Below are 19,668 nucleotides of genomic sequence, written 5' to 3' on the forward strand. Positions count from 1 at the left end.
ACTAACCAATTTATTAGAGCATAAGCTTTCGTGAGCTACAGCTCACTTCCTCAGATGCATATCGTGGAAACTACAGCAGGCTTTATATATACACAGAGAATATGAAACAATACCTACTCCCACCCCACTGTCCTGCTGGTAATAGCTTATCTAAAGTGATCATCAGGTGGGCCATTTCCAGCACAAATCCAGGTTTTCTCACCCTCCACCCCCCCACACAAATCCACTCTCCTGCTGGTGATAGCCCATCCAAAGTGACAACTCTTTACACAATGTGCATGACAATCAAGTTGGGCTATATAACATTCATAAACCAGTCGGAGAACCAGTCAGAGAACACTTCAATCTCTCTGGTCACGCAATCACAGACATGAAGGTCGCTATCTTAAAACAAAAAAACTTCAAATCCAGACTCCAGCGAGAAACTGCTGAATTGGAATTCATTTGCAAATTGGATACTATTAATTTAGGCTTAAATAGAGACTGGGAGTGGCTAAGTCATTATGCAAGGTAGCCTGTTTCCTCTTGTTTTTTCCTACCCCCCCCCCCAGATGTTCTGGTTTAACTTTGATTTAAACTTGGAGAGTGGTCAGTTTGGATGAGCTATTACCAGCAGGAGAGTGAGTTTGTGTGTGTATGGGGGTGGGGGGGATGTGAGAAAACCTGGATTTGTGCAGGAAATAGCCCAACTTGATTGTCATGCACATTGTGTAAAGAGTTGTCACTTTGGATGGGCTATCACCAGCAGGAGAGTGAATTTGTGTGGGGGGGTGGAGGGTGAGAAAACCTGGATTTGTGCTGGAAATGGCCCACCTGATGATCACTTTAGATAAGCTATTACCAGCAGGACAGTGGGGTGGGAGTAGGTATTGTTTCATATTCTCTGTGTATATATAAAGCCTGCTGTAGTTTCCACAATATGCATCTGAGGAAGTGAGCTGTAGCTCACGAAAGCTTATGCTCTAATAAATTGGTTAGTCTCTAAGGTGCCACAAGTACTCCTTTTCTTTTTGCGAATACAGACTAACACGGCTGTTACTCTGAAACCTGTGTCTTCACTGACATTTTAACCAAAGTTAAGAACACCTTTTGTTCCAGTATATTCACTTGTACCTAACCTGCCTAAGGTCACACAGGAAGTCTGTGGCAGAGCAGTGAATTGAATGCAGATCTCCCAAGTCTCAGGCTAGTACCCTAACCACTGGACCCTGCCTCCTCTCAAGTGGAGTGCTATTTGCTGCCTTGAGAGGTACCATGGTTTCATTCCCAGCTCTGATTTCTCATTTTCCTGATGACAGTAACCAGCTGGACTATGAGTCAGACAGATGTCCCACAAATTCTCTTTGCTCACCAACTGGGTGATCCTATGAATTTCCTTAGTGACACTGAATAGTGCCAAAGGAGTGTGTGTAAAACATGCTTTGCATAAAAGACAATTAACAAATAATATTTATTCTGCACAATTGCATATACAACTCAATTCTCCATTCTCTCTTACCCTCAATAATACTGTGCAAATGAAGGCTTATTTTAGTGGTGCATCCTCAGCAGCAGTACGACAAATATTTTCAGGACTGTTTTTACAAAATATTTAGAACATATTTGTGCCTTGACATTACATTAACATGTGCCAACTGTGCCTTTTAGATGTTGTTAGAAACATCTGTACCATCACAAATCTTTTACTGCTAGATTTCAGGGAGGAATAGATCTGAGCTGAATGTGAACCAATGCACAGAGCACAGCAGCAATATTTTACTAATTGTGCTCCTCTCAAATCTCTCTCTTGTGTAGGCAAAATAAATTTTTGGTCTTTCTCCCCCCACCCTCAAACCACACAATGTTCTATAGAACTCCACTGCACTTGAAAAATAGTACATTTTGGAATTTTCCAGTCTACACATGAAACAGCTATGTTCTATTCTCCCTCTAACTTGGGATGTGGGAACCCTACGGGATTAGTTTTCAGATTGATAAACATTTCCCTGAGATGCACATAACTTCTTTTCTCTGACACAGTACTGACCCTCAGTACATGCTTTAATATTTGTAGGGAGAAGGAATAGGAAAGGGCATGAGGCCTAAACTTCCTCCCGTTGGACTCTTCTTCAAGACCTAAGAAACCCCTCCATTGCTGGCCCCATTTTTCCATCTCTAAACACCATGGCCTACTCCCAGTCCCAATGTCTTATGTAGAAGCAAGAACCATACCAGTGCCTGGAGAGAACCAAAGGTCACTCAAGACCCTTTAGCAATCCTCTCAGCGGGTAAATATAGCCTCTGGGGGCAGTATGCCCACTTCCCCAGCACCCTTTTTGATATCATAGCCCCAGAAATAGAGTTGCCTGAGCACGACAGAGATGATAAAAGGAGCAAAAGGAAGCTCAACTACATAAACTCTGAAATTGAGACCCTCATTACATGTGAATGAGCCCTTCAAGCATGAACTGCTGGGCGAGGACTCAACATAAAGCAGAGGCTGTTATGCCAGGCTGTAAACTGGATAAATGTTGTGGGGCCAATAGCTGGGTTGCAGCCGCTATGGTATGCTCATCCCAACAGCAAACACCAACTTTGCATCCCATATAGCCATCAGCTTAATGGAATAGATATGTTTTGTGTTTCTTTAGGCTTCCTTTTCACCATTTGATCTCTCTTGAAGTACCTTCCACAATGTGTGCAATGTATAATGCCTAGTTCAGGTGGGACATTCTCCATGACCCAGAATTCCTGCGTAATTTGGTACTGGGACTGCCTATCCACAGGGGACCAGATGTGGTCCACTGCGATACTGCAGCCTCATACTGGTGCTGTCACATACCTCCTAATTACTACAGTGACCCCCTCACTTTAGGTTTGCACCAGCCTCTTTATAATGCCTATCTTTGCCTCTCCTACTCATACTCTAATCCGGACACTTTTCCTTTTCTCTACACTGATCCTATAAACACTCACCACATCTCCTCTGTCTGTCTCCTTCAAATCTGTGCACACGGAAAGTGTGGGAGGTGGGTCTTTCATCTATGTATTGTCTGTCTTCTGGGGAGACAGACTTCAAGCTCAACGCTGCTTGAGCAGCGTAATATACATTTCCTGAGTTAGCCATGCCTCTGGCACCTGTAGCAGCTCTCCAGCAGCTCTCCAGCACTCCTGGCCCCTTTCAAAATTACTAGGGGGGCATCCGTTCTCCAGGACCATGCCCCTGGCCCACTGGTCAGACAATTCAGGAACAAAGAAGCAGCATCTTTGAAAATTACCTTCATACTAAACTCTCTCTTTAACCTCTAGATGGGCACCCAAAGAGCTATTCTGCACCTGCCCGAAGGGGAAAGAAGAAGAGAGGCAGAAGACAGCTGTTGACTCCCATGAAGGGGGAACTCCCGGAAGTAGAAGGGGTAAGCAACTGAAGAAAATACCTGTCTAGACATTGAGGATTATTATAGGTGGAGCAGGTAGCACCATCTGTATTTAAGATTGTCCAACACTTTCCATTATAAGACTATTTCCTGTGGCTATTAACTTTGCCATTCAGGCTAAAAGTGTCAATTCTGGGTGCCTGCCTCAGGCTGGTTACGTTGGGGAAAGTTTCAGCAGAAATGTTTCAGCTGTTTCCAAGAATGAGACCAAGGACAGAAATGTTGTTTTGCACAGGTTAAACAACCTATAAACAATATAAAACAAACCCTACAACTGTTTGGCTGAGAAGTTCTAGCACCTTCAGGCTTTACAGAAGGGATTTGAAATTTGGCCGGAGGTTCGTTCTTGTGTCAGGGAAGCGACCAACATTGGTCAGATAAGTTATTGATAAAAAAAATCAGTTCACACGTGTTCAGTATAGACTTATTAGCATTTGGCAGCTAAATTTTCTGAAGATTCTGTCAGCCCTGAGCATGCCTCGTCCTCTCACAACTCCTATGTGCCGATCAATCTGTAGGTGTACTATCCCCAGCAACTTTAATTCTGGTATTTCTTCATTTTGAGTGCTTGACTTTGAAACCTTAACACTGTTTTAATGTAATGTGTATGTTTGTGTGAGTATGTAATTACTACTTAGAATACAAGAGCACCCAGAGGCATCAGTCAGGATCAAAGCCCCACATATAATGCTGTATGAACACAAAAAGTCTCTTGCTTCCTCAGAAATGGGAGTAAGAAAGAGTAGTTGGTAGTGAGTAGGGTAGGGCCTTAATCAAACCTAAACAGTTTAGGATGATTTATTTCAACCCAGATAGTTTGTTCATTCCTATCCACAGTGAAAATCAATGGAAAAAATTATCTGTCCTTTTCTCTTGTCCTACTCTCCCCCATGATTTTATCCTGACTTTTATATTCTTTTACTCTGGTTGACAATACTGATAAGGGAAGACCTAGTCACCTCTAACATCTTCAAAAGAGTTACTTATTTTCAAGTACCGGTAATGCATATAAACATTAACACCTTCAAATAGTGACTGCACCACATTCTTCAATGTTCTAGATACATGGATATCTACCCTATGCCTTTTTAGAGAGAAGAACCAATACCTCGTCATGACAAGAGAAAGGAACATTTGAAATGAACACACAACCTTTCCCCAAAACAATGATATTCCTCTTCCATAAATGCACTGAAAAGATTATTTGTTTCTAAGTTATTTATGACAACTGACATGCATAAATCATGAAAAATACTTTGCAGAGCAGAGCCCTGAGAAATGACCATTGAAAAGGAAGCTTAAAAATACCCACAATTTTCTGACTCTATACTACACTCATGAGAGGCACGTTGCTCTTGAAGAAATACTGTATGAAAGGAAACAACACAGAAGCTGTCTGCTATTCTGATTTTTGATCTACTTTTAATGAAATAGAAACCTTTTGATATTCCATTTTATGAGCCTGCTAACAATGAAAATCAGTCTTCAGCAACCTTCTTCATGGTGTATATTTCTGATGTGAACCACTGCAGTGTATCAGAAGGCATCACTTTCTTCTACTTATTTTTGTTTAAGTTAAATTGACTCAATAAAACATATCATGAAACATAAAACCTCAAAAGGAAACTGTACATTTCAAAACAGGCACAGTGAGGTTCCAAATAATACTACAGTTATGGAATGAATTATATATTGCAATGCATACAGAACAGACACATTAGATAGGCAGGCTATAGTCTCAGAAAGGCAATTATGCATGTGTACAGCTGCTACAGCATGAGTGTTGAAGGTCCTCCTTCCCCTTTGCACCACCTATGCAAGGGCCGGTCACAACTACAACCCACTGTGCTTGAGGAAGGGCACAAACTGCTTCCCAAAGATGGTGGGAAGGAAGAGTGGACACAGATTACTCCCTCTTTTTCCTGGCCCTTGGTACAGGATTGCTACACTGGGGGAAACAGGCCATATCCTTCCAAAAGGATGAACAACCTGTGTAGTTCTTCTAGCAGCTGCTTCAAGAGCAACTGTGTCAGCCAGAAGACCAATCCCTGTGCAAGTTGCACATGGGGTGTTGCAAACCCACACAACCCCCTACTCAAGTTGGCGGCAAAGGCCGCAATGTGGCTCTTCGATTCTAACATACATCACGAACTAGTAATAATACAGAAAATAATAATATCTAATGGATGCTGTTATGGCAGAGTTACAGTACTTATTGTTTCTCAATGTCATTCAAACAAAGCACAGCTTCTCAGTTTTGTCAGCACTGCAAACTCCACCTGGTATCAGAAATGTAAACTGGGGTCTTAATAGTTCTGATGTCGCCAATAATAAAGGTACTTACTGGAGGATAGGTGAACAATTCTGTTGATGTGTGAAGTAGGCCAACACCCTTCCCTATAGCTGTATTGCCTCTGCGGGGCAAATCAAAGTAAAAAATAGGGGGAATTTATTTTGGTCCCTAAGTAAGTAGATATGACTGAATACACACAGGGAACAGAGCAGCTGAGTAAGGCAGTGTATGAGTATTTCTGGAGAACTGTCTAAGGCATTCCTAGCTATCATGCTTGCTTGAAGGCTGATCCAGCTCCTATTTAAGCCAAGGGCATAATCTATCCCAGAGGAAAGTAAGAAGGCCAAATTCTTCCCTCAGATGCATACACACAATTCTCACTGAAGACAGTAGCAGAATCTGGCTCTTAATTAGCAATCCCACTATCAGTTCACAAAAGCTTTGATGTAAATTATGTTCTGCAGCTGATTATGTCCCTTTATCACTATCATTATCAGACTCCTCTGCACACGATGAGTAAGAGTCACTGGCTCTTCCCCTATCTGAATTAGTTATCTAAGCCATGTACTGTAGCTATGCTCAGTGTTCACTTCAGCTCCTTGGAAACAGACCTGCTGTGTGACAGTTGGAAACGTTGGCAGCAGTAGGCAGAAGACCCAATTACAAGTATGTGGAAATCTGGAGACAAAACTGCATTGTGACTAATCTCTCTCCTGCACAGGAATATCAGCTTTAAGGAGACATGATCAAGGTTGTTAGAAATATTTGATCTATCTTTAAATCAAAATATACCTCTTTACAAGTTAACTATAAGTGGCAAAGCCTAAAGAATTCTGTTTTCTCCTTCCCGCTCCAGTAAAAAATGTCATAAGTGCTTCCCCCTTATAGTCTCAGGGTAGAGGGTGGCTTTAGCAGAGAATCTATAATAGTGACATTTCTAATAATATATTGGTAAAGCAGAATGTTCTGTAACTAACTACCAAGATGTTTGGAGTGCAAATGCTTTTCTGCACAGAGAGCTTCTTAATACATTTTTGTAGAGAAAACTAGCATCTGGAGTTATTGATGGTAAACAGAGAGGCAATGACATTCCTAGATTATCACAGAATTTATAATTTCATCCAACCCAAAACTGCTACAGAGGTTTCATGGACATCCTGGCCTATGTAGTCACATAGGAAATGGTCGAGTCCCCTTTGGCCACCAAACAACATTTAGACATGTTATGTTGTCTGATTCTACCTGTATAATTTTTGTATGTGGGAATTGGGCTCCGAGGGGACTCATTCAGCTTGATAAAGCTGGGGGTATGACAGTCTCTGGCTTCTTTACGAAGCGGCAAAAGCAATGTTGAAGGAGCTGATAGGCCCCAGCTGACATCTCTCTGGTTGAACTTTGAAAAGGAACTCAGGAAAGAAGAGGTACCAGACTCATCTAACCATGGAGTTCGCCACCCAAATGGCGATATGAAGTGTAAAGGAACTGTCACAGTTCTACTGGGGTATGGATAAAAAATGGGAAATAGGAGCATTGAACCCTTATTCAAGTCTTTTTTTTTTTAAATTAAGACAACTAGTCAGGAAATGGAGTCCACAGCTTCATGGGAAAAAAAAAGAATTAGATGTTGGATAGTGTACAATAAGTGCTTGTCTACACTTCACCACAGTTTGGACTATGGGAGCACGAACAGCAAAGTACACCAAAGTGCTGTACTGTAACTCCCTCGTGTGGCTGCTGCAGGTGTGAAGTAAAAGGATCCTAATTTGCATTAACGCTGTCCTCTTCAAACAGGATAAAGTAATGCAAACTCGTGATATTTTAGTTCACACTGAGGGGAGTTACAGTTGAGCACTTTGGTGTATACTGCTATTCACAACCGCATAGTCCAAACAGACATAGCCTAAGAGTAGCTGTCTATTAGCTTTCCTCCTAATTAAGCAGCTCTACTACTCTCTGCTGAAGAGACAGTTCTGCTCTTTTTGGTTCTGCAAAATGGAATGATCACTAGCCTGCTGTGCCATCAGCATGAAAAACTGGAATAAATAGGGTAATTTCTGATGTTGTTTCATGGTGGAGGAATGAATGTCACTGGTGCAAATTTTATCAACTGATTTGAATAGAATCAGGATTAGCCTTCCTCCCCACTGTCCCCCGGCCAACAGCGCTCTGGTGCAGAACTAAGTTAGAGAGGTAGTATTGACCATTATCCTGAACATACATTGGAAACCTGGAACAGAACCACAACATCATGTTCATTGTTTAAATCCATCTAAATAGTATGCCATTGTGGTACAATTCAATCTGCCACTACAACATATCTGACATTGGATTTGGTCTGTAGCTATTCTGACCTTCTCTTATATTATTGCAGTCTACTCCAGATGATAAAATCCACAAAATCACAATGGGATAACCATGCAGAATAAATAGGAGGAGCAATTTAAAATTTTAATATTTTATCATTGAGAAATGTATATCTGTCTCAAACCATTCACTTTGCTTCATCCTTCCCCCAAATATATGTAATACACACAGTGCTTGCAGAACATCAGAATAACATGAGAATGATAGCAGGGTGACTCTGAATAAAGCAAGCAGCCTTAGAGTAAAGGACCAATATGGCGGCTTTGCCAATATGCAGTTCACTGACCCCTTACCTTATTACCAACATTGGAGAACTGAAAGAATACTTAAACATTTTTCAAAATATTGTTCCTTACTCCACTTGGAAAGAGTTCATGTATATTTCATTCTGATAAAGTAATGTGAACAGTAAATAAAGAATGCATCCTTTCTGCTCTTTTCTGTTGCAGTTTTATATTGTTACTGCTCAAGTTACCATTCATAATCCTTGCAGCTGAGAAAGCACTGCAGGTCATTTATACAAAGGAACTTTATTTAGCCTCTGTCGGAAAAAAAAATTGCTAATCAACTCCCAGGAATGAACTGTTTAAATGTATGGATTTCAGAGCACATAAAGCCCCTTCCTCAGACTACGGACAGCCTTTTTAATTCTTTACTTTCTTTGTCATAACTTCAAGCTATTGTAGAGCATAAAAAGGTAGACTGACTTCAACTTTAAAAAATATTTTATTTCTTATATGACATTAAGTTTAATAAAGAACCATTTAAAAACCTACAAACATGATAGCTGTGTTATCAAACGAGTCTCAGGGAGTTAGTGTATCAAATTCCATTGAAATTGGGCACCTAATTCCCTTAAGCTCATTTGAAAATTCCAGCCCGCCTACCTATTTATCTACATGTTGCATGCTTCTGCACATACGCGTATATTCCCAGAGGAAAAAATACGCTGAGTTCAAGTTAAGGTAGAGGGCAAATAGTAATCTGAGGGTAAAAACATTATCGTGTAGTATTTATCAAGTTGCAGTGGAGGAGGTTTAGGTTGGATATTAGGAAAAACTTTTTCACTAGGAGGGTGGTGAAACACTGGAATGCGTTGCCTAGGGAGGTGGTGGAATCTCCTTCCTTAGAAGTTTTTAAGGTCAGGCTTGACAAAGCTTTGGCTGGGATGATTTAATTGGGGATGGGTCCTGCTTTTGAGCAGGGGGTTGGACTAGATGACCTCCTGAGGTCCCTTCCAACCCTGATATTCTATGATTCTATGATCCCCAAAACAACCACTGCAGACCTATAAAATTCAGCATTAACTCTGAATTTTATGAGGAATTCCAACTTGTTTAGGTCGAGAAGTGCACAGTTGAGACACCTAAAACAACCTAATTCTGCCCAGTAGTGCATTGTAACACTTGCTTTTGGGAGGAGGGTGGACAGCCTCCTTCCAGGGAATGTGCCACAGAGCCTGCCCGCAACCACAATGGTTGCCGTAAGACCCTGTGGATCCTAGAAATTTCTATACTCTGCAGCCCTGGCAGTACTTCCCACTTGACAGCCTCCTCTCCCCACTTTCCCACCCTCCACTTCTGTGTTCCCTAGTAGGGAGGCTCCAACTTTATGGTTCTACCAGGAACTTCCATGGCTGTCCCTAGTACTTGCCTTAAAGACGTCTACAATAATAAGGCTACGTGGCAAATTAGAGGTTGGGGCTGTGTTACCTTTCCTTATAATGCACGGGTGGTGGAAAGGATGATGTGAACCCTGCCCCCAGAGAAGATGGGCCTGTCCTGTTCCTATTCCTGACCCACCCATTCTCCTCCTACAAATCCAATCCTGTGAGACGCCTCTTCCGCAGGGCCTTGAGCAAGTGGCACCAGGAAGGCTGCTGACCACGGAAGGGAAAAGCCACATGTGTGGGCTAGATCTGGCAAGATGATATTTTCCATATTATAAAGAATCAAATTTTCACCTGAATTTCAAAATTAGTGTGAAAGTCAAAACAACTTTGGGAATAAAAGGTACATTTAGCCTTATGAATGCAGCTTATTTCGTAATTCTAATAGAAGACCTAAGATAAAAGCCCAAAGCTCCTATAATTCTGGCTTTTGTGACTCAGAACGAGAAGATTGGTTTTTCACAGGGAAAAGTCAATTTGAACAAATAGGTTTAAATGGACTTTTTGTGAACAGGGCTACTCTCAGATTCCCTCCCCTCCTACCCTCCCAAAAAGAAGGCTAGTGAAAGACTCTATAATAGATTTCGAATTACCATGCACTTCTGTCACGAATCTTTATAATAGGGCAATAACACACTCTGCAGGTGTCCTTATGAAATTCTAAGACCACAGCACTCTCACTGTCCTAAATTTCAATCATGCTTTAAATTCTGTTGATCAGTGCAACAGTGAAGGGTTTAAGACAAGAGGTAGACAGTCCTCCGAGGTATTGCTCCTGCACAGCAGAAAAAGGGTAAGTGTGTTGTTTATTGTAGCGGATATTGTTAGACATTTTTATATATACATAGATGGGTTGTGAACAAAACTAGCCCTAGCTGAAGACAGGATTACAGCCCAACCTAGCTTCCCCCCCCCACCCTCTTGAGAAGGGAGAGGATCCCCTTGAGATGCTCTCTCTGATAGTGTGCTAGTGAGTATAAAGAGACAAATTCATCCCTGATGTAACTCCACTGAAATTAATGGCATTATATAAAGTGATGAATTAAGACCTAGCTATCTAAAATTCAGCAGAGGGGAACAATCAGTAGAATGAACTGGAAATGGAGCATCCTGCACTGTCCTTGAGAATGACAGAGCTACAGCTCTGGCATGTCACTCTGGAGATCACTAGGAAGAATTTCATGTGACTAAACTTGAATTTTCCTAGATACTCTCGCTGCAATGCTTAGTATCATCACTTTCTCCTGCTGCATTTCCTCTCCACCACCTGGTGGTATGCTCCAGCATGCAGGGCAGTTACCATTAGCGATTCATTTCTTTCTTCCTACTTCTGAGAATAAGCCCAGTCAGAGAAGATAACTTTATAACACAAAGATGAGACTTTCTTATGTTTTTAATTCCTTGATGAAAGCTGAAAACTTAACAATCAGTTTATTCATATATGTACTCAGAACATTACATAGAAAAGCCTCAACTATAGATTTATTGCCCTGTAATTCACTGATTACACACACACACACAAGGTTGGTTCTCTAAGCCTACTGGAATGCAACAGTCAATAATGGGAATGAGTTATGGTGACTCCATTGCAGTAGCATCTATTGAATACACTGATTAAATTTACACGTACAATGTGATTGTAATTAAATATTGTCATAGGATCAATGTTTTCTACTCCTCAAATAAACATTTCAGCTTTGCCCTGGTATTTATGGAGCAGCAGGAGACAATTACCCAGAAACACGGTTCCATCCCATTGACATTATCTTTGTAAATATCTCTGTATTATTAACCTTTGACAATAACACAGCAAAAATTATGCATAAATGATCCAGAAGGTTTTAAAGCATTGAAATTCAATAACCAAAGTATTGCATTGGCATGTTATGCTTAGTGTGATAAGCATTAATAGCACCACTGAGATAGCACAATGATACGAAGATATCATTTCAAGGTTCAGTGTGGCCAATGACCATTATTAGGAGACAACCATTGGTAATACTCCACCCCATCATAGTATCAAACTATTTTTCCAGTCTACTGCAAGATATCTTGTGGAATTTGTGAGACATCTTGCAGTGTTAAGAAATTTAGATGTCAGTACTATTGACAAAATGATGGAGTACATTTTCAGTCAGGCTGAGAGCCAGCCTATCTTCATTCAGTTGTATCTTGCACCAATAATATTTACATGTGCAAAATTAATTGCAAGCATATTCTGAGTACTTGCATCTCTAATTAAATGATTAATGCTTGCAAGCGCAAGTACTCAGATTTTTGCCTGAAAGTGAGTTACAGATGTAACCTGAACTTTACCCCTTTTTGCATATGCTTCATGGTTTGGCATTTAAGGCTAGTATTTTCAAAGGAACCTAAAGTTGTTAAGCACCCAAATCCGATTGACTTTCAATAGAAATCAGGCATGTAATTCCTTTAAACATCTTTGAGAACACCAGCCTTATTATATTGTTTCTTGTATAATACAATATAACAGCATGGGATTTTTTTTTTAGAATAAACCTTAAAACCATGGATGGGTACTAGTGTGCAATTAATTTAAAGTATACCAAATAGCCAACTAATGATCACTATTGACAGGGGATGGGTTCATATGGTAACCTAAGAGTGAAAAATAACTTACGCATATACCTACATCCACACATGCCCCCCCATTAGTTATCCTGAGATGTGCAGCCCCCCTCCCCTGAATATTTATTAGTGGAGATAGCTCTCTATTTATTTCAAGATCTCTTCAATGTCAGTGTTCAGTAGTTTTGTAATAATATTTTCTCCTTTTGCAGCCAAATACCATTTTCATTCCTTACCCAACACACTAATAAAAACAGGGTCCAAATCCTTTAGAATTATCACACATTGCTTGCTTTGTTATCCTTTACTTCATGCAATTGTGTATCATCAACAAATTCACAAACTGTTCTTCACTGCTGGATTGCCTGTCTAATTCATTTTATAGATTAACTAAAGCAAACACACAGATCTAAAGACAACTCCAGGAGATCCCACTTACTACCCTTCACTAATTTATGCAGTTTCTTTTCCAGACCTCATTCTTTTTCATGCTTTATATCTATTTTCACTATGGGCGTTGAGTTACAAACTTCTGTATTCCCATAGCTCACAAATTAACCATAAGCTTATCATGTGTAATTTTATTAAAAGCTTTTAAAAACATCAAATGTATTGCCATATGCAGTGCTATTATCAACTTCGTAATCTCAGAAAAGGTAACAAGCTTAGTTTTACAGGAACTTCCCTTTTTAAAACTATAAGTTAAATTAGTGCTATATTTGCACTCTGGTTTTCCTTTCATACAAGTCGCTCTTAGCAGTTATGCCAAAGTAGTGATCATTTGCTTTACAGATTATTGCTGCAACATTGTACGGGATACATTTAACTGCAACCTAGCAATGTACAGCAAGTAACAAAGCACTGGAGATTTTAACAGTTGAAAAGCATGAATACTGAGGCCTTGTCTACACTACCGTGGTAAATTGATCTAAGTTACGCTATTCCTGCTATGTGAATAATGTAACTGGAGTCGACGTAGCTTAAAGTCGACTTACTGAGGTGTCTACACCACGCTGCGTCAATGGGAGACACTCTCCCATGGACTTACCTTACTTTTCTCATTCCGGTGGAGTACCGGAGTTGACCAGAGATCACTCTGCTGTCGATTTGGCAGGTCTTCATGGCCTGATATTTGTGCTTTATCTGAAGTATGCTGGCCAGGAAGATGTGAAAAGAGAGCTGAGGAGTATACATTTTTGTTCTCAGACAGCACCGATGTGTTGCTCCAGCAAGGGGTGGCTGTTGTACTTTCACCCGATGCCTGGCATGCATTGCAGGGTTGTTGGGTGATTAATGAGACTTGGCATCCAGTTCCATACTGGCTGTGGGCATCTTACCATCATTGCAGCGTTTGGTCTCACCACCACCTATGCCAATGATGCAGGTAATTTTTACCAACAACAACAGCCAAGAAGATTTGTCATTCCTGGATGACTTTAATGGGCAGGTGGGAAAAGGACAATGAAACCTGAGCAAGTATGTGTGGGAAGTTTGGTATCAGACTCCTGGAATCTGCGGCTGCCAATGACATGGTGATTGGCGACCTTCTCTTCCACCACCCGAAGATTCAAAAGCAGACCAGAGACAGCCTGTATGGTTTCACCAGGACTGTTATTGATCATGTCCTCATTAACAATCACTGGCATGGATGTATGAGTTTGCAGAGGTGTTGAACTTGACACCGGCCTCTACTGACAAAAGCATGCCTCTGACTTCAAAGACAGCAAGTTAATGGAATGAAATTAATTCAATTTCACAAAAAGCTCTTATTACAACCAAGTTATCAGATGGCTCTCTCTTCTGAACTTCACAGGGACATTGATGCATTAGACGTCTGATTCTGTCATCTGATGTAAAGTCAGTGTTGATCGCTGCCAGCTCAGTGCTGGCACCTCAGATCTTCAAATGTAAATCCATGGATCAGAAAGGACATGCTCACAGCCATTGAAGCGAAGAAAAAAAAAGCAAGGCTACAATCTAAGTCTTCATATGCATATTTATGGAGAGAAAAATCAAAAGGATGAATGTTGACAAGTCATTGCGTAAGAAAGGTAAGGAATCCTGGTGGTCAACTTAGGCTTACCGCAGGCACAATCTCCACACACTCTATTCAACTTTTTGGTGTTTTCTGGTTTCCTATCTCCATGGAAATTCAGCAAGGCTGTGTTCTGTCACCAGCATTGTTCAATATCGGCACTGATTGGTTGATGGATAAGCTTAAGCAGGCAGGCACTAAGCAGATCACCATTCTGCTTCAAGATCTTGAATACACCCTAGTGTCTTGTTAGCTTAGTTTAGTGAACTGCTGCAGCTGAAGGCCGGCCTGGTTGGGCAAGAAGCAGTGGGCACTGGCTTCGTTATTAATCTGGATAAAACTAAGTCCCTGGCCATTACCATCAAACAGCTGTCAAATATTTGCGTAGCATCATAGACAGTGCTGGAGGATGTTCAAAAAATATGGACACACATGTAGCAGCCCCTTCTGCCATGTTTCAGGCTCTTCAGAGGCATCTGTGGGGATGTTGTGACATCAAGCATGCTATGAAGCTGCAGATCTATAGAGCCACAGTTATACCAACTCTGTTGTATGGAAGTGAAATTTGGGTACTAAGGAAGGTTGAAGAATACCTGCTTGATGTTTTTGATTCTCGTCTCTGTCAGCTGCTCCATGTTAAGATCCGAAAAGAGCTGAAAACCAGCAACCATGTCCATTAGTTTCAGTGGCTTTCTTGATATGGACATGTTATAAGAATTCCAAAGTAATGAATTCCAAAATGTGCGTACCAAGGAATTCCGCTACACAGCCAGCGATCACAAAAGCATTGGTGGTACAAATAGATTGCTGGTGATGGACGAGCTAAATATACAATCAGACCACCTTAAACACCTTGCCAGAGAGATTGATCCAGGTGGTCCTTGATTTGCAAGAGGGGCCACGTCCTTTGGGATTTGCCATGATGATGCATTAGAGATGCAAGGGCACAATCATTTTGCATCATAACGTATATACACATGCATACATGCACACACATTTGCACACTTCTGGCCAAGTATTCACATTTGGGTGCCTACTCACACATTTAAGTGCCTACAGAGGCACTTTAGAATGTAAATACCCATTTCAGGATTCTACTCCATGATCTTGCAACTGACTCAATATGCACAGACCCTTGTGCCTGCATGGAACCTTCAGTGAAATCAAAGGAGGCCTCATGCGAGCATAGAGGTCTGCCTTGGCAGAGTCAAGTTGGAAAACGAGGTCTAAGTTATTATTTATTCACATCCTGCAGGGTATCACTGAAGAATACTGAGGAAGGTGCATGGCAGGGGGAGAGGAAAGCTCTACCTGCAGAAAAGGTAGAATTTTAAAGGGCCAAACCCATAAATAAAGGACTTAGGTGCCAAAGATTTGAAAATTGAGCTCCCCATATATTTCACAAGAACATTTAGTTTTGATAATTATGCCAATCTCATACTATATAGCATCTTTAATAATAAGAGTTGGCACTTTTATCAGGCATGTAAATCTAGGGATCTTAACACATTTTACAAACATCAACTAATAAACCCGCACAAAATTCAAGAGAGGTAGGTAAATCATAGCCCTTTAAGAGAACTAGGAGTTTTCCCAGTGGTGCAACAGGCAGACTATCAATGCATCCAGCCCTATGCTCTTATTTGCAGAGGCCAAAGTAATCTTCAAGAACCTCAAAGAGCTTAGAGACTTCAATGGATATTGTGACACAGGAATCTCTTATTACCAACTGGCAAGGGGCAACAAGGTAGTGCCTAGGAGTTACAGGGAATCTTCTGGGTGTGGTATTGACATTCTTTTGGTGAACTAGAATGTGGTGTGAGGGTTCTAATAAAAGCCTGTGTCACAGTGATCATCAACATCATTGCAATACGCACATATGGATGTTGTATATGGAGTTACGTATACACATTGGAAATTATGTTTTTAAGGTCTGTATCTAGGGACTGGTGGCCAAGAAAGGTAAAAAACGGGTTTTCTTTCAGACAAGAAATGTTTACCTGTCTACATGTAAATTAAGTATTGTATAGTTCACAATAGGCCACCAGTCTGAACCGAATGCTAATAAAGGACTGTGAGCTTCAAAGAAAGAAAAGTAAAAGCAAACATTGTGAAGAGGAGTCCTACCTGGAGGGGCACATCAAAGGTTTGTTTCAATATATTTGGCAGACTCCCTGGCATCTTTCACCAAAGAGGTACACGGGCAGTGGGTCTGCTTCCTGAAAGAGGGGTCTCAACCAGGTTTGGTTGAAAACGCTGGAGAGAACTTTGGGTGAGATAAGCTTCTTTGGACTTGTTAGTTAAGTTTAGTCTTTAGCAAGCATGATATGAATTTTCTAATATTCTTGTTCACTATGACTTAAATTTCTGTTCTTTGATAATAAACTTATCCTTGTTTTCACTATACGTATATCTAAGTGCTGTGTGTTTAACAGAGCTGTGTTCTGAGGTATACATAATAAGCTGTGGTATACTCTTCCTTTGGGAACAGTATGCCTTATCATTCTGCGACTGTTCAGTGGAAAAGGGGCTGGATGCTGCCAGGAGCTCTCAGAGGACTCAGTAGTTTGTGTGTGCTTCGTGCTACCTGTACAGAGAGAGTGAGGCCTGTGGTGTTCTGGAAGGTAGAGCTTGTGTTGCCAAAGGCTGGTGGTTTCAGGAAGCTAACCCATATCACACACAAACAAGACTTCCTCACGCTAAGGGCAGATGGTGTTGAGGTACCTCACAACCCTGGGTACCCATGGTGAGCATCACAGATAAACATTGAGTTTAGCTTTTGATAAGAACCAAAGGTGATTCAGGCCCTGATTCAAATGTATATATTCGAGTTGAGTTCAGTGCAACTCTTCACATGGTCAAGTGCTTGTCAGATTGGAGCTTTATACAGTTGCATTTAAAAGGACCAAGGTAAATTTACCATACTGCTCAACAGAGCTTGCAGAGATCTGGAATTAGAGGCTGATATTGCCTCCTGTAAGCTGAATGGGCTGCAATGCCATTAAATAAAGAACAGCATGACAGACAAGTTAGACTTGATTGGTTTTGTCTCAATGCCATTTCTATTTTCATAACATTTGTTTTGCTTGTATTAAATGAATTAGGTCATTTGTTATCTAGGCCAGACTATTGTTTAATATTTAAACAAAAAAGTGGATTATTTATTAGGATTTAGTGCTCAAATTTACTCTTCCAATTTATTCAGACAAATCAGCCATGTATGTATGCTATGCAGGATTTAAAATGAAATATACTCAACTAATTCAGGAATGTGCCAGATTATGGTTAAAACTTCATGATATGTAGCTTTACAAATAAAGCATGTGGTTTCCTTTTTTAACCCACACTTGGTAAGTAAAAATCTTTGAAGTATGAAATACAGATTACAGAATAATATGCCAAATACCATGAAGAGAACTACTGATATGCAGTATATAAACAGACAGACACACACACACTGCACATGGGCACAGAGATATCAGTCCTACAAGTTGTATCATAGTGAATAGAACAGATCTTGCTGGATTTTGAATGTAAAAGGAACAGATGCAAAAAGGGAATAAATCTAATAAGTACTGAAAATATGTGATATCAGTGCACAAAAACTGAAACAGAAAAATATAAAGTATTATAGCATGTCAGTCCCATTGGTCTATTTTGATTTTTCCATCTTAAAAAATATTCTGAAATTTCAGAAATATACAAGTGACACATTTGCATATTTAGTTGTTTGAGGATAAAAACATTAACACAACTCTTAATACATTTCTTACAATTATTAAAATGTTATGTTGATTAGAAAAATCTCTAATGGCGAAGAACAGAGGAACTTCCTCCATTTTCATGCAGTCAAATGCCCATTGTTACAATTTATATATTTGTACTAAAGCAGGGTCTATAGGTCACAATTGAGATCAGACATCCATTGTCCTAGACACTATGAACACACAGTAAGATGCAGTCCCTTCCTTGAAAAGCTTACTGTCTAAGGCACGGATACTACAACTTGTCCCTTTGGGTCCATATGCAGCCATATTAAAACTGAGAGGTGTCTCTCCACCCCAAACCAAACTTCTTGCAGGATCAGGACCTAAATAGCTGCTGAGCCGAAGTAAAAGATATTCCACTGACTGCAAGAATGGAAAGGTTTGTGAGGCCTGATTCAAAGCACACTGATGTCAAAGTTAAATATGTTAACTTCAGTGGGCTTTGGATCAGGCTCCTACTGCCTGATTTTCTGGCTAAGAATAGCTGTATTTGTGGGAAAAGGCAACACAGAGTATCCTGTTTATTGAATAAAGCCTTTTGACTCGTGCTAGGTCTTGAATCAAAAGATTGGGTAAATTTTATCTTTTAAAATTGTTGTTTTTCTTAGAGAGAATAATTCGCAAGTGGTCTGTGTGGAAAACTCTTATGCAGCTAAACTCTCCTTCTCTCCTTTTTCCTGAGGTGCCTGGCTGCTGGAAGGGTAACCAAATCCAGCAGAGCAAAACATTTTTTTTTAATAGGAAAAAATAAATTACTTATCAATGCCTCCTGTCACAAACTAACAGCCCTTTCTGTTCCCTAGCTCTAGCAGAATTCATATCAGCTGTAGCGTTGGACACATACCCTTGACAACCCCTGTGTCATATCTGTTCAGTACAAGAGGAAATACATTTTGCTGCTTTCAAGCTTTGCAGGAATTGAGTCATTTTCTGTGTTTCACTGAACTTTGTGCAAGGGAGACTTCACCCAAAGAGGAAGCAGTTCCTACCATTTGTACATTATAAAATGGTAGCATAGGACCTCTCATTAGAATTGGTGCATGAGTTTCAATTCTAGTTTATAGCAGACAAACTTCCACTACAGAAAGCATTAGACATCTGATTCAAATATTACATTATTTTCACATTATGAATGCTGGCCTGTCAAAACACATGGCTTATGGCAAGCAACGGTGACAGCACACCACCGTCTGCATTAATTACTTTATCATAGCATCTCTGCAATTTCATAGCATACCATAAATGATAATGGCCCGTCACTCTAGCCAATAGGGAATAGTATTTATGGGAGTAATGCTAGAACACCTTGCTGAAATTAAGAGCACAAGTAGAAAAATCCTGGCATAGCTGTGAATTTTCAACCTTCAATATCTTTAGTGTTTACACAGTAGAAAGGGATGAGGAGGGAAGGGAAGAGCAGAGTAAGAGGTCCATGTTTTTATGGACAAGTGGTTTCCTCTCAGTGTTTCTATTATTTGATTTTCAAATGGAATAATTTCTGCTTTGTCCTGAACTAGCAAGACAGTTGCTTATAA

At 40.3% G+C, this 19,668-nt stretch overlaps 1 protein-coding gene across 2 annotated transcripts in view; it reads right to left on the reverse strand.

The window, feature by feature from the left end:
• GABRB2 (gamma-aminobutyric acid type A receptor subunit beta2) overlaps positions 1 to 19,668 on the reverse strand; it is a 245,246-nt gene that overhangs the window by 93,141 nt on the left and 132,437 nt on the right. The window lies entirely within an intron of this gene.

The sequence above is a fragment of the Lepidochelys olivacea genome (genome assembly GCF_965140295.1).
Source record: "Lepidochelys olivacea isolate rLepOli2 genome assembly, chromosome: 8".
NCBI lineage: Eukaryota > Metazoa > Chordata > Testudines > Cheloniidae > Lepidochelys > Lepidochelys olivacea.